This window comes from Corvus hawaiiensis, chromosome 8 (assembly GCF_020740725.1).
Source record: "Corvus hawaiiensis isolate bCorHaw1 chromosome 8, bCorHaw1.pri.cur, whole genome shotgun sequence".
Taxonomy (NCBI): Eukaryota; Metazoa; Chordata; class Aves; order Passeriformes; family Corvidae; genus Corvus; species Corvus hawaiiensis.
This window is the reverse complement of record NC_063220.1, coordinates 28,446,787-28,458,307: the sequence shown is the minus strand read 5'-3', so window position 1 is coordinate 28,458,307 and position 11,521 is coordinate 28,446,787. Positions and strand designations below refer to the sequence as shown.

The window sequence follows — 11,521 nt, the reverse complement described above, 5'->3', positions numbered from 1 at the left end:
AAATGCTGCAAGCGTCACATCAGTGTAAGAAAATCCTCACTTGCTGAATACAGAGATGTCAAAATCACATGATATTTGACTGCAAAGCTGGACTCATGGTGGTTGGTTCGCCTATTACCCTACAAACACTTTTGGCAATGAAATTGGCTCTTGAAATTAAGATTCACTAGAAACTGGAGGTAAATAGTAGGACTACCCCAGTGGCTGCTAAAAAATGGGAAGGGATTCACCTCTCTTCAGAGTGACCTTTTCTTCCCTACCCTTCTGTTTAGTTTTTTGTTGGTTTTGGGTTTTGTTGGGGTTTGGGGTTTTTTTTGTTTTTTTTTTTTTCCCCCCCGGTTGGTTTGGGGTTTTTTGCTTTTTAAACTTACACAAACACCTGTATTTCTGTAGATATAGTACCAAAGATACTTTCAGTCACTTTCAGGAAAATGTTAATCAACCCTTGCCAAGGAGACTTTATGTGGGAGAACGTTTTTAAGATCCACTTTCATTTGGGTTGCTGCAATCCACACTCAGTCATAATCCACCAGATCTATGACTCAGAAGCACAGCACAAATGGCTTCTGATGCTGACTGTAACTTGGAGGATAGGTAGAATGTGTAACTTCATCAGGCTTGAGTCAAGCCTTAGGTATAGTGTGGAGCAGAGAGAGCTGCAGTTCTGGTTAAGCTGTGCCAGTGCACAGACATAACCTGAGCGTAAAGCTCACCATGCACATAAAAAAATAAACATGACATCTATGTAAATAACTTCCTAAGGGGAATTTTTGTGGGGCATTACCCACAATGTAAAAGCAAAGCCATTGCTCATTTCCCTCAACATTTTCACTTCACTGTGACTTCCACAAATGTACAAGAAGATGGTTTGGAAAGAGACACAAAAATCTGAGACTACATCATTGAGGATGAGGTCTCCAATGTAAAGTTCCATAGAGGAACATTTCCTGAATAGGCTGTGGGACACTTATGGGCATACTTAAAATTGCTACAATGTGTTCCACTGACTGGAAAAATAGAAAGGAGGATCTATACCCTTCCACACAGTGCTATGCCTGAAAGGTTACAAAGAAAGTGACTGTACCTCAAATGTAACAGCATTTCCTTCAAAAGCCCCAGTACTTCAAAAAATGTATTACACACACCCAGATGCGCCCTTTGCTGTAAAACTGGTAAAACTGCTTTCTTATTAAGTTTTTCAGATGCCTAAAGTAAATCATATGCATAAATATTTACACAACCCCTCAGGACACACAAGTGAAATGAAGGACTTAAGGGTATGTTAGGTCAGTACTAAAAGTTACTGAATTTTAAAAATATTTTTCCATACTAGTATTTGCTGCTAACTCCATGGAACTTTACATTAATATTTTTTCTAAGTTTCAGATTCTTTAAAGCCAAGGTTAATACTGATAAGTGAGCTGAGCTGCAAATTTGATTTGATGTAGAAACCAGCAAGCACTTTGGTATAGCAAACCCTTACTAAGAGGAGGAATGACAGTCCTGAAAAAAATAATAAAAGTTTGAATCAGAAGTTCAAGATTCTATTTTCTCTTTTTTCCATGTTGTCGGTGTGACCTTGGGAAAATTACCTAATCTTCTCATATCTCAGTATTTCTGCCTGTGAAATAGAGATAATATTCTCTTCATCATCATGTGGCTACTCTCAACTAGCTTTTACAGTTTGTTCCAAGACTCACAACTGGAAATACAATTTTTTTTTCCATTTCTTTTATTCACGTTTTCTTCCTTTGCTGTACTGTTATCAAAACATCTAAACTACACTGTTACATATGAAAGACAGAGATTGTTACTGAAGCGGATAAAGGGTGCATAGTCATTATTTTTCTCATCAGAAATAATTTACAGATCCCCACCACACAGACATTGTTTACAGGTAACATGAGTGAAGTAGAATCAGGCATTTTATTGGTAAGTCGTAACTAAGAAAAATTTGTAGCATGCAATTGTGTACATGTTTTTGATCAAAAGCCCTACATGAAATATATATGTTTTTCCCTTGAAGTGAGCAAAGTCAAACAGGTGGTAGAATAATTTTTAGGGTTTTCTGCTCTAGAATTTGTGGGGCAGAAATCGTTCATGGAAGAAGGGAATCCTTGACTAGCAGTGTCATCCAGGAAACAAGGGCAAAATAAACAGTATGAAGCACTACAAAATCAAACATACAAAGTTTCCACAAACTTTCCTGACTATTGCCTAGAATGAAAATAAGAGAACACTGTATAGTTTAGCCTGCTCTGAACATCAGATTGTTGTTTCTGCCCTGTCCAGACATGAGCTATGCTTTCAGGACCAACTTCTACTTTCATGCACAAAAGAGCTCCATTAATATCAAAGGATTTAAAATAGGGCAATTCATCAAAGCTTGAACTCCAAGAACTGTTAAGAACATAGTAAGGCTCAGCCATGAAAGAAAGGAAAGAAGGCAAGAATAAGACTATACTCTTAAAAGCTTATAGAAGAATTTCTAGTGGCTGGAGCATGTGGCTGTTATCACAGCATGCCAGATTCTCCAAGGTAACTGTCCAGTGCTGACCTGTGAGTTCGAGGAAACCAGCTCTCATCAGAGTTCTGGCAGTATTAACATACACTACACTGACTGGTCATAGCTGTAAACACATAACCACAGAATAGAACACACGACAGTGTTTTCAGTAATACCCCTTCCCTTATTTGTCCGTATTAGATATGCTATGCAAGTTTACCTTTTAAAAAAAGGAAAACGAGAAAGAGAGGTTTGAAAACAAACTAAGTAAAATTGGTTTTCTCTTTTTTTGAAAAAAGTTTCAGATCTGAATCTACAAGTTCTTTCCCAGTGTGACTGCTCACCTTCATCCTGTTGTGCAGACTGCAGAAATCCTGCTCAGCTCAGTCCACATCTCTTAGAGATTCTTCTCATTTTCCCTACTTCCAGCAATGAGGGAACAGTCAACTCTTCTCTAGTTAACCCACAGGGTCAGAGGGAAGGCCCTTGCTTACCCTTTCCATAAAGCTGCTATGAAATAGCTGTTCCTCACCTCACTTTCCTCTCAAACCCTGATCTCCTGATCAGGACTCAGCCCCCTTCTACATGGCAGGTCCTGCAGTCGAGTGTTCCTTGACACACATCCCATGGACAGTCCTGCTTTCAAGCCCTCCCAGCAGTATCACCATCTTCTTCTAGTTTTCAGTATTTCACACTTCTAGTACCCCCTTCCAAGCAGCCCCAATGCCCTCAGGTGGCAAAACCAGCATTAATTAAACACAGCTCCCTCCTGGCTTTTAAAGACCTATTTATGGTTCCACCTTAACATGAAAACAGATGGAGTCTGGGCTTATAATAACCCTCCAACTGTGATTTAAAAATATGAATCCTTTTGATGCTGCTGTCCTCAGCTTAAGTGTCTGAGTAACAGAAGGACATGGCAGAACCCTTAGTGTATACTGACAGATCTTATTCAAAGTGCTATTTTCCAGATGCACTTGTTAAAACTCACTTTCTGCTGCTGCTCAGTGAAGTAAGAAGAGAACTTAATCTGATGAAGGACAGAGTTGGGGTAGTAGCATCAGGCAGTGTGGTGGTTCATCACATTCACTGCATGGATTCCTTTTGAAAATCATTCCTCTGAAAAACAAAAAGCCACACCAGTCTTTCAGGTTCAGGATCATTATGTTCAGTTAGATGAGAAGTAAGTTTCACACAGAAAGAGCTGCTCTCTTTAGGCGCTGTAGATACCATTTTTTTCACCTGAAGGAATTAAAACCATGTAAATTCCATGAAATATGATGTGAAACTGCATTTCAACAAATCACACTTACTTTAATTCTTGTTTTAGCCCAAACTGTCATGGTAGACTATGACCAAAGGCAAAGGAAGCAAGTAAGAAAACACAACTCAGGATACCCATTAGCACTGCATCAAAATAAACTGTCCGCAAATAAAGTAGGGAATCCAAAACTGTTGGAAAACAGTAACTTCATATGAAACAGGCATATTCTCTTTCTGTTTGTGGGCCAGAAAAGGGACTCAGAGTTACCATCTTGTGCCAGATTTCTCCTTGCTCCTTTCACTGAATCCTTGATTTTCCTCACATGCAGGAGCCAGACCATAATGATTCCAGAGACAGGGCTAAGGAGGCCACAGCACATATTACAGAGCTGCATCTTGCAGCTTCCCTTCATTGTGCTGTTTCCTGAAATAGAAAGAGTCCCATCACAGCTGAACCTGCTCCATTTTCACTGGGTCACAGTACAAAGACAATTACATATTAGAGCAGCTCATGAACATGGCAACAGTGTGAGCTGCCTGAATTCCAGCTTTCAAAAATAAAATTACTCCAGGAGTTTTCAAAATAACACAGCTGACTGTCCAGCAACACTGGAAGCCATTTCTGGGAAACCCAGGATCTGGCGTTTAGGATCAGGGCATTTCTTTTGCCAAAAGATAGTCAAGGCCAGATGTGTTACCAGAACAGCCATAGAAGTAGGAATGGCATGATACCAGTAAAAACTTACAGCAAAAGGATTCAGAGAATTCAGCCATACAAGGTGGATCCTGATGGAAACTGAGTTTCTCATCCACTACTTAAGGGGAGTTCTCTGAACAGAAAATCATGGCAATTAGACAATTTCATGGGGATCATAAATCAGTTCTGAATTTTTCAGTTAAAAACCAAAAAGTCCAGAGGCAGTAAAGCAATATCCCCTACTAAGAACATTGTGTCTTTGTGACTACTTGCTTAAGATTTTCACAATACTAGTATTTATTCTCCACTTTTGCATCTCTCAGGACTGGAGACAGAGATTTGAGAAATGATTCTGATAGTTGAAGGACATTCAATTGAACTTCAGCAACTGAAAATCTTTGGAAGTCCCAAATGCAACACTCACAGCTATTACATATACAGTGCAAGTTACACCAAATTACACTCAAAATGTTGGTTGATTTGACAAGTCAACAGGACCCCACAATGTTTCTGTTTCAACATATGACTAACTTGCAGGCACTTGTCTTTCTCTGCTTCCTCCTTCCAAGAGCTAGTGGCTTGGTTCCAGCAGAATTATTTGACTTCAATAAAATTTGACTGTTACTAGTTTACTTGATCTAAACTTGAAAGTGCTCATAAGAAGAAAAAAGCTCATCACTGAAACTTTTATTCCTTCCCCTTTACAACTCATATCCAGCCTGTAAAGGAATGGGGTGAGGACCAAAATAATAAAAATGGAATAAAGAATAAGACATTCCTGTTGACTTGTCTGGGAGCTCTATTCTTGTTAACTCATGCACTGTCTGAAACAATGGGGGAATTAAAACAGGTTACTTATACAATAGGATCTGGAATTTGTATCCCACTTGTCCTCCCCTAGCCCACTGAAACTCAGTTGGAAAGCTTGGCTGACCCTAAACAAACTTTGAATTACTGAAACTGCCAATAAAGCTACAAAATAAATTGATTTATTTTACTTATTGTGATTGTACAGATGTGCTCTGGAACATTTTTTTGACATGGTGTGCCTTTACTAGTCCTTCATTCTACTTACTGCATGAAAACATTGTGCAAGGATGGAGCTGATTGCTCAGTTACCGAATAGTGAGCTGTAAATTTAGCACCTGACCATCAAGATCTTTCTTCAAGGCTGGGCACCAAGATGCTTCCCTTTGAAGAAAAACATATGGCACTCAGGCTCCAGCAGCAGCTAAGTTAAACTCAGCTCACAGTTTCCTAAGCAAAGATTATCCCAGTCTTCATATGTCCCAGTGAAAACTGCTTCAATAAATCAATGGGCTCAACTGAACAAATCATCAGATCAAGGCACCAAGTAACCAAAATGAAAAAGACTGGTACTCAGCTGACACTGCTTTGTGGTAAATATCAAAGGTAGTCAGTTCTGAGTCAGAGTATGGCATTAACTCCTTCTGTGAATTGGGCAATTCAATTTAGTGCAGTACCCAAGATTATCTGTAAAAGGCTGTATCATTTACTCTTGGAGTGCTGCAAGGCACATTCAGGAAGGTTTTACATACTCAAACAGAAGATTAACAGTGCCTGTTGTAACAAAGATGCAATGATGGGTTAGTCAATCTTCAATGGAGAGATGCAGAGAGATACCACGGGGGAAAAAAGTGGGAAGAGATTCACTTTTCCCTTTATAAAAAGAGCCTGCATTTACAAATGAATATTTAAACAGTGAGAATTAAGAGGCTGACATTTATTTAGCCAAACTAACTGAAAATATTATTTTTTAAGAGAATTCCAGCTTTTCTTCTGTCTAAAATCAGTGCACAAGATTTTTGTGCTGACATTTTGGGGCCAGATTAGCCCAAATTTAGCATGAAAGTGGCGCGGGTTATAAGTCAAGCAGCATTTCATGCTGCTGACAGTCCCTCCTGAATTACCTACTGCCATGACTGTGTTTTCATCCTGTACCAGGAATGTTATGCTAATAATATAGCTCAGGGAAATGACAGGAATAGTCCAAGGAGGTTGCCATGTGGACAGCCTTCTTTTTTTATGTTTGAGCAACACTCTAGAATTGCAATTCACAATGTCCTATTGAACTCTATGTAACAGCTTCACCTTTCGATTACTTTGTTTGCATGTTTGTTTGCTCTTGTATATGGGCAACACTAGGAAGCCTCCAAAATTAAGATAAGACTGAAAATGGGAATGATGAACCTCTATCTTATAAGGGTAAAATTACTAAAGGAGAGTCACTAAAAATATGATCTTCATCTGAGCTGTGCTTGCTACATGTTCCTAAGATTTTTTGTAAAATTTCTGCAAAACAAAATAATTGTGGATATCCAAAGAATTAGATTCCTTTGGCAGCTTTTTTGCCAGTGGCAGAACACAATCCCATACGAATCAGACCATTAACTGGACGTATCTATAGTCCTAATTTTAAAGAAATTCCTCCCAGTCTTTTATCAGAAGGGAAGTGAAAATTGTGAGTTGTTTTGCAAATTGCCCATTTATTTGCCAGTGACAGAAGGAACAAACCACTGACTCTCCTGCCCCCTTATACAGCATGTGCAAAGGACTAGGAAAATTGTGTTCCAGCTAAGCAATCACAAATGGAACAACCTCATTTACTGGAGCTGTTACAGTCTGGGTAAATGACAGTGCAGAAGCAGGCCAGATCTGCACTCCTCTGAATGTTAGCACTCCTGTCTGAACAGTCACATCAGTGTTGCCACAGAGAAATAACACCTACACAGCCCATCCAAACCAAAGGCAGTATCTTCTTCCCAGTTACTTGTTCCTCCATAGAGGCTTTCAGAAAGCCACACTCATCACTTGTTTATTTCTGAACTCAGAACTCCTTCGGCTGGGCAGGGAGTGAGATGAGATGAGATGTCAAAAGCATTATCCCAGGAGAAAGCAACATCCATACTTTGTGCTGCAGTGTCTGCACTTTACTTGTTAATTTTCCTATCATCATTAGTGAGGAGCCCCTCAGTAGCTGAGGAGGCCAGCCTTGTTGGGTAGCAATCATTTTTTTAAGTTTCCATCCATGGTGGTCGCACCTTCAGTTTAAAATTACTGCAAATAAACTGTGCAGACAGCTTACTAAAGTACCTCATAACCCTAATGAAGACACACGGCAGAAGTTTATGAAAAATGAGGGGCCTATTTACAAGGAAAACAATGTTTCTGAGACTGATCTGAGGCTGAACAGCTGATGAAACAGTTTGGGAGATCAGATTGTGATTAGAAGAAAAGATAGAGGACTAGGAGAAAGACTTGCAGAAAATTAGCCCTTAACAGAACTATCTGAATTTTCCAGTAAAGGAAATTGCCCAGGCTGGAATGAAACTCATGGGTCAAAGGCAAATCACACTGAGTGAGTCACTGAGGAAAACAGACAGCTAAATCTATCATTAAGCTACTTTGCAGAAAGCAAATAGGATTGTTTGCACAAGATGGCCTAGCCAGTGTAGTCACAGTGCTCAGCTTTTTGTACGAAGTGGTGACCCTGAAGGTGTTTCGGGGAACTATTCCAAGGCCATTGGTAGGTAAGCAACATACTTCTGAACCATGATTTAAAATACAAGTTTAATACTGTCACTACTGCTTTCTAGAAAAACGGGACAGAGGATTTTGTCCCTCCGAACGACAGGCACAAATTTCTGGGAATAAGCCTGCAGGCTCTCTTAGAGAGTGCTGAGCAGGTAGAGCTCCCATACTTTCAAGTTCCCTGGCCTTGAGTGACCTATTGAGAAACATACAAGCTAGTGTATTTCATCCTGTTTCAAACAAAAACAAAGTCTGATCTACCACTTATCAGAACAGGATTATTGGCCAATTCCCAGTCATCCTTGCTGATACTTTTACCAGGGAGCAGAAAATCAGGTTATTGCAGGCCTTGGAAAAGTTCAGGTGTAAGTCCTTAAATCTAAGTATGATTTTTTCTATCACACACAGAATGGGATAATCTAACAGAACATCATGAAATAAACATAATTTCGCACCATCTGGATCATGTTTTCCAGCCTAAATCACTAACTAAGCTACTTTATCAGGTTGCTCACCTCATCACAAGATGCAAAATGTTTCCTTTGGGCATATAAGGTAACTTGTCAGTGGAATATTTTTGCAACTACCATTAAGTCACAATGCATATGAATATGAATTTTGGCCAAATATAAATACAGATATAATTGAGATCAATTTTTCTTGGCCTTGTCTGTGCATCCTGTGTATTGGACCAAAAGAGCCCATTTGATGTGTACCACATTCAGTACTTGAAGTGTAAAGAGACTTGAGGTTCCATAAGGCAAGAAACTAAACCTGAACTGCGATCCTTTTAATCAGGCTGGAGCTGAGGAAGTTCTCAAAAGGGTTGTGCGTTCCAGGGATTCCGTTGCTGTGTTTATCCCGGCCCGGGAGGCGCTTTCGGCCCCTCACTGCGGGGTTTTGCCCCGGGGCCCGGACAGCGAGGCCGGTGCCGCCCGCGCCGCCGCCCTGTCCCTGGTGCTGACCGGGAGCGGCCCCTCGGCACAGCGCGCTCCGCTGCGGAGCACGGCACGGGGCCACCGGGGCCTTCCCAGCCCGGGACATCCGCGCTCCTGGGCAAATCCCAGGGGGCTCCGATGCCACGGGGCACCGCACGAGTTTCCAGCGGTTCAACGCTTGGGAACAGGCTTTTCTATTTTTTTTTAACAAACTCATAAAGCAGTGGCTCTGTCATTGTACTGAGAAAACAGCTGACTTTCTGCAGGATACTTTCGGGGCATAACATAAAAAGCCAAAAAAGCAAACCAAACAGAACTGCTGAACAGAGGGATGTATGGAGCGGGCTGCCTGGTCCTTGACAGTACTCAGCAGGACTATGTGAAGGCACCACAAGGCTCAATCTCTTAAATCATCTCAGAATCAGTATCCTGGTGGGCAATTAAATTGTTCGTTCTGCATTTTTTGTCTTCCAAACCCTTTGTCTCCTCTCGGGACGTCGTTTTAACTTTTGCACTTAATTAAAACGACCATTGCTTATCCACACCAGTGAATCAGTGGGGGAAAACAACCTTGCTTCCACTTTTCCTACGGGTCAGTGAATGAAACCACTGTTCCCGCTCGTGTTGCGGCGGCGAGCGAAGGGGCTGAAGGCTGCGGGCTCCAAGCCCGCACAGCATAAACGCACAAGCTCGAGAGCTTTTGCTAAACTTGGGCAGGACAGCAGCCCCTCCCGGCCGCCCTCGCCGCCTTCCACAGCGTTCCTGGTCCCACCCGCGGGCGCAGCCCCCCCGCTCCCGCCGCCATTTCATCCCTCGCATCCTTCCCTGAGGGCTCAGACGCGGAACGCCCGCCCCCCGGGATACCTGCTGCCCCGGCGCTCGGCCGAACCGTTCCCCACAGCTCTGTGTCACCTTCCCGCTCTGCCACCGCGGCCCCGAGGTGATCTCGGCCCAAACTCGGATATTTACACGCCGCCGGCAGCGGCTTCTTGCGGATCGGTCCCTGCGCCACCGCTTGAGGCAAATCCCCTCCCGCGCCGCCTCGCCCGCCCAGCGCCCCCTCGCGGCGGGACGGGGAGCGGCCGCCTCCCTCAGCGCGGTGCTCCCGGCAGCCCGGGTGCTTAAAGGCTTGCACCTGCGGGGCAGCGGCTCTTCTCTCGCTACCGGGGCGGGTGGGTGCCTCAGCGCTCCCCTCGGCCCCGGTCGCGGCCGCCCTCTGGCTGCGGGGGCGATGTCCGTGGGTGCGGTAGCCGCGGCTCCCGCGAGGGCGGGACCCACCCGGCGCGGCCCGGGCAGCGCTGCGCGGCCGGAGGGGGCGCGGGGCGGCTGCTCGGCCCCGAGGTATCGCTGAGCGAGACACTGCGAGCGGGCAAGGTGAGTCGCGCCGCGGCTACAGCGTGTCTGTAGTGGAAAGTTTAACCCTGGAGAGCCCTTACTGGGAAGGCAGAAGTAAGTAGGCGAGGCTGAAGTGTAACTTTTGGGAGGCTGCTTAGTTATCTTGCACCCTTGTTCTTATGGGCGCACCGCTACATCAGTGTGCTGTGGTGATCCCAGAGGAATCTGTGATGGCCAAATTACACTGACTGCACAAGATCCTTCTCGTAAGCCTCGCTGTGCGCTCCCCGCGCTGTGCCAGACCTCGGGCAGTGAGGAGGCAAAGCCTGCGCCGTAAGAGGTCTTGTGACCTCGATGTCAGAGCTCAGCCCTTGGTCTCTGTGGAGCTGACGGTGTTGTCTTTGGGATTGTTTGGATTTTTTCGTTCACTGTTTTCCCTTTCCTTAGGCCAAACAGTCAATTAGGCTCCCCTGCAGAAAGGCACAAATTACAGTAGTCACAGGATTGCTGTAAACTTTCCTGGTTTCAGCCCAGAGTTGGAGAATAACAAGGAAAACTGAACAGCAATACATTTTGCAGATTTCTTTTTCTACCTCAAGTCCATGTATTAGAAACTGAGCCCTGCGTTTTAATGCAGCTTGCTGCTGTTGACTCGTTTTTCTCACCTAAAGCTGGTAACCTAAGTGCTGTGGTTACATTTATAAACAGGGCATGCTTAAAACAACAGATGTTTAGGTGTTCTTTACCTTAAAAGAAGAAATTTTCTTATGGGTAGGTAAGTGCCGTGGAAGTCGTAAATATTACATGGTTTAGGGAGTGTCTTTAAAAACAATGACTGAAAAGCTGGTAAGATGAGAACTTAGTAACATACACTTAAATCTTGACAAACAGTCTGGAGGGGTATCTTCCCCTTCCCTTTCATGGTGAATCTGTCTCTCCACAGGTTTCCAGTTTAACATAGTTACCAAAAAAATCTTCAGCTCTTTAAAAGTTTAATTCTGACTAAACTGTGTTGTATACCAAATCTTTTATTGTAGTTAAAGGAGGTCGGTGCAGGAAAAAAAAGGCCATGTAGTAGAGGAAAAAAGTGTGAAATACAGGGTTTTTTTTGTAAGGGTGAAAACAGTTATGGTGAAGGATCTAGAGGGAGGTGTAGATAGCAGATTGGGTTAATTGGTAAAGTGATACTGGCAGCAGCAAACAGCCAAACAGGAAACATTTTAGCTGCAT

General features: G+C 43.1%; 2 protein-coding genes across 2 annotated transcripts in view; one reads left to right on the top strand and one right to left on the bottom strand.

Annotated features, from left to right (window-relative positions):
- Positions 1 to 9,977, bottom strand: part of WAPL (WAPL cohesin release factor) — a 139,018-nt gene extending 129,041 nt beyond the window's left edge. The window contains exons 1-2 of the mRNA XM_048311930.1: positions 9,821 to 9,977; positions 3,498 to 3,625 (exon numbers count right to left, since the gene is read on the bottom strand). The gene's annotated coding sequence lies outside the window, so the exon portion shown is untranslated. The remainder of the gene's footprint in view (positions 1 to 3,497; positions 3,626 to 9,820) is intronic.
- A 267-nt stretch (positions 9,978 to 10,244) lies between these two features.
- LDB3 (LIM domain binding 3) overlaps positions 10,245 to 11,521 on the top strand; it is a 116,286-nt gene continuing 115,009 nt past the window's right edge. The window contains exon 1 of the mRNA XM_048311939.1: positions 10,245 to 10,330. The gene's annotated coding sequence lies outside the window, so the exon portion shown is untranslated. The remainder of the gene's footprint in view (positions 10,331 to 11,521) is intronic.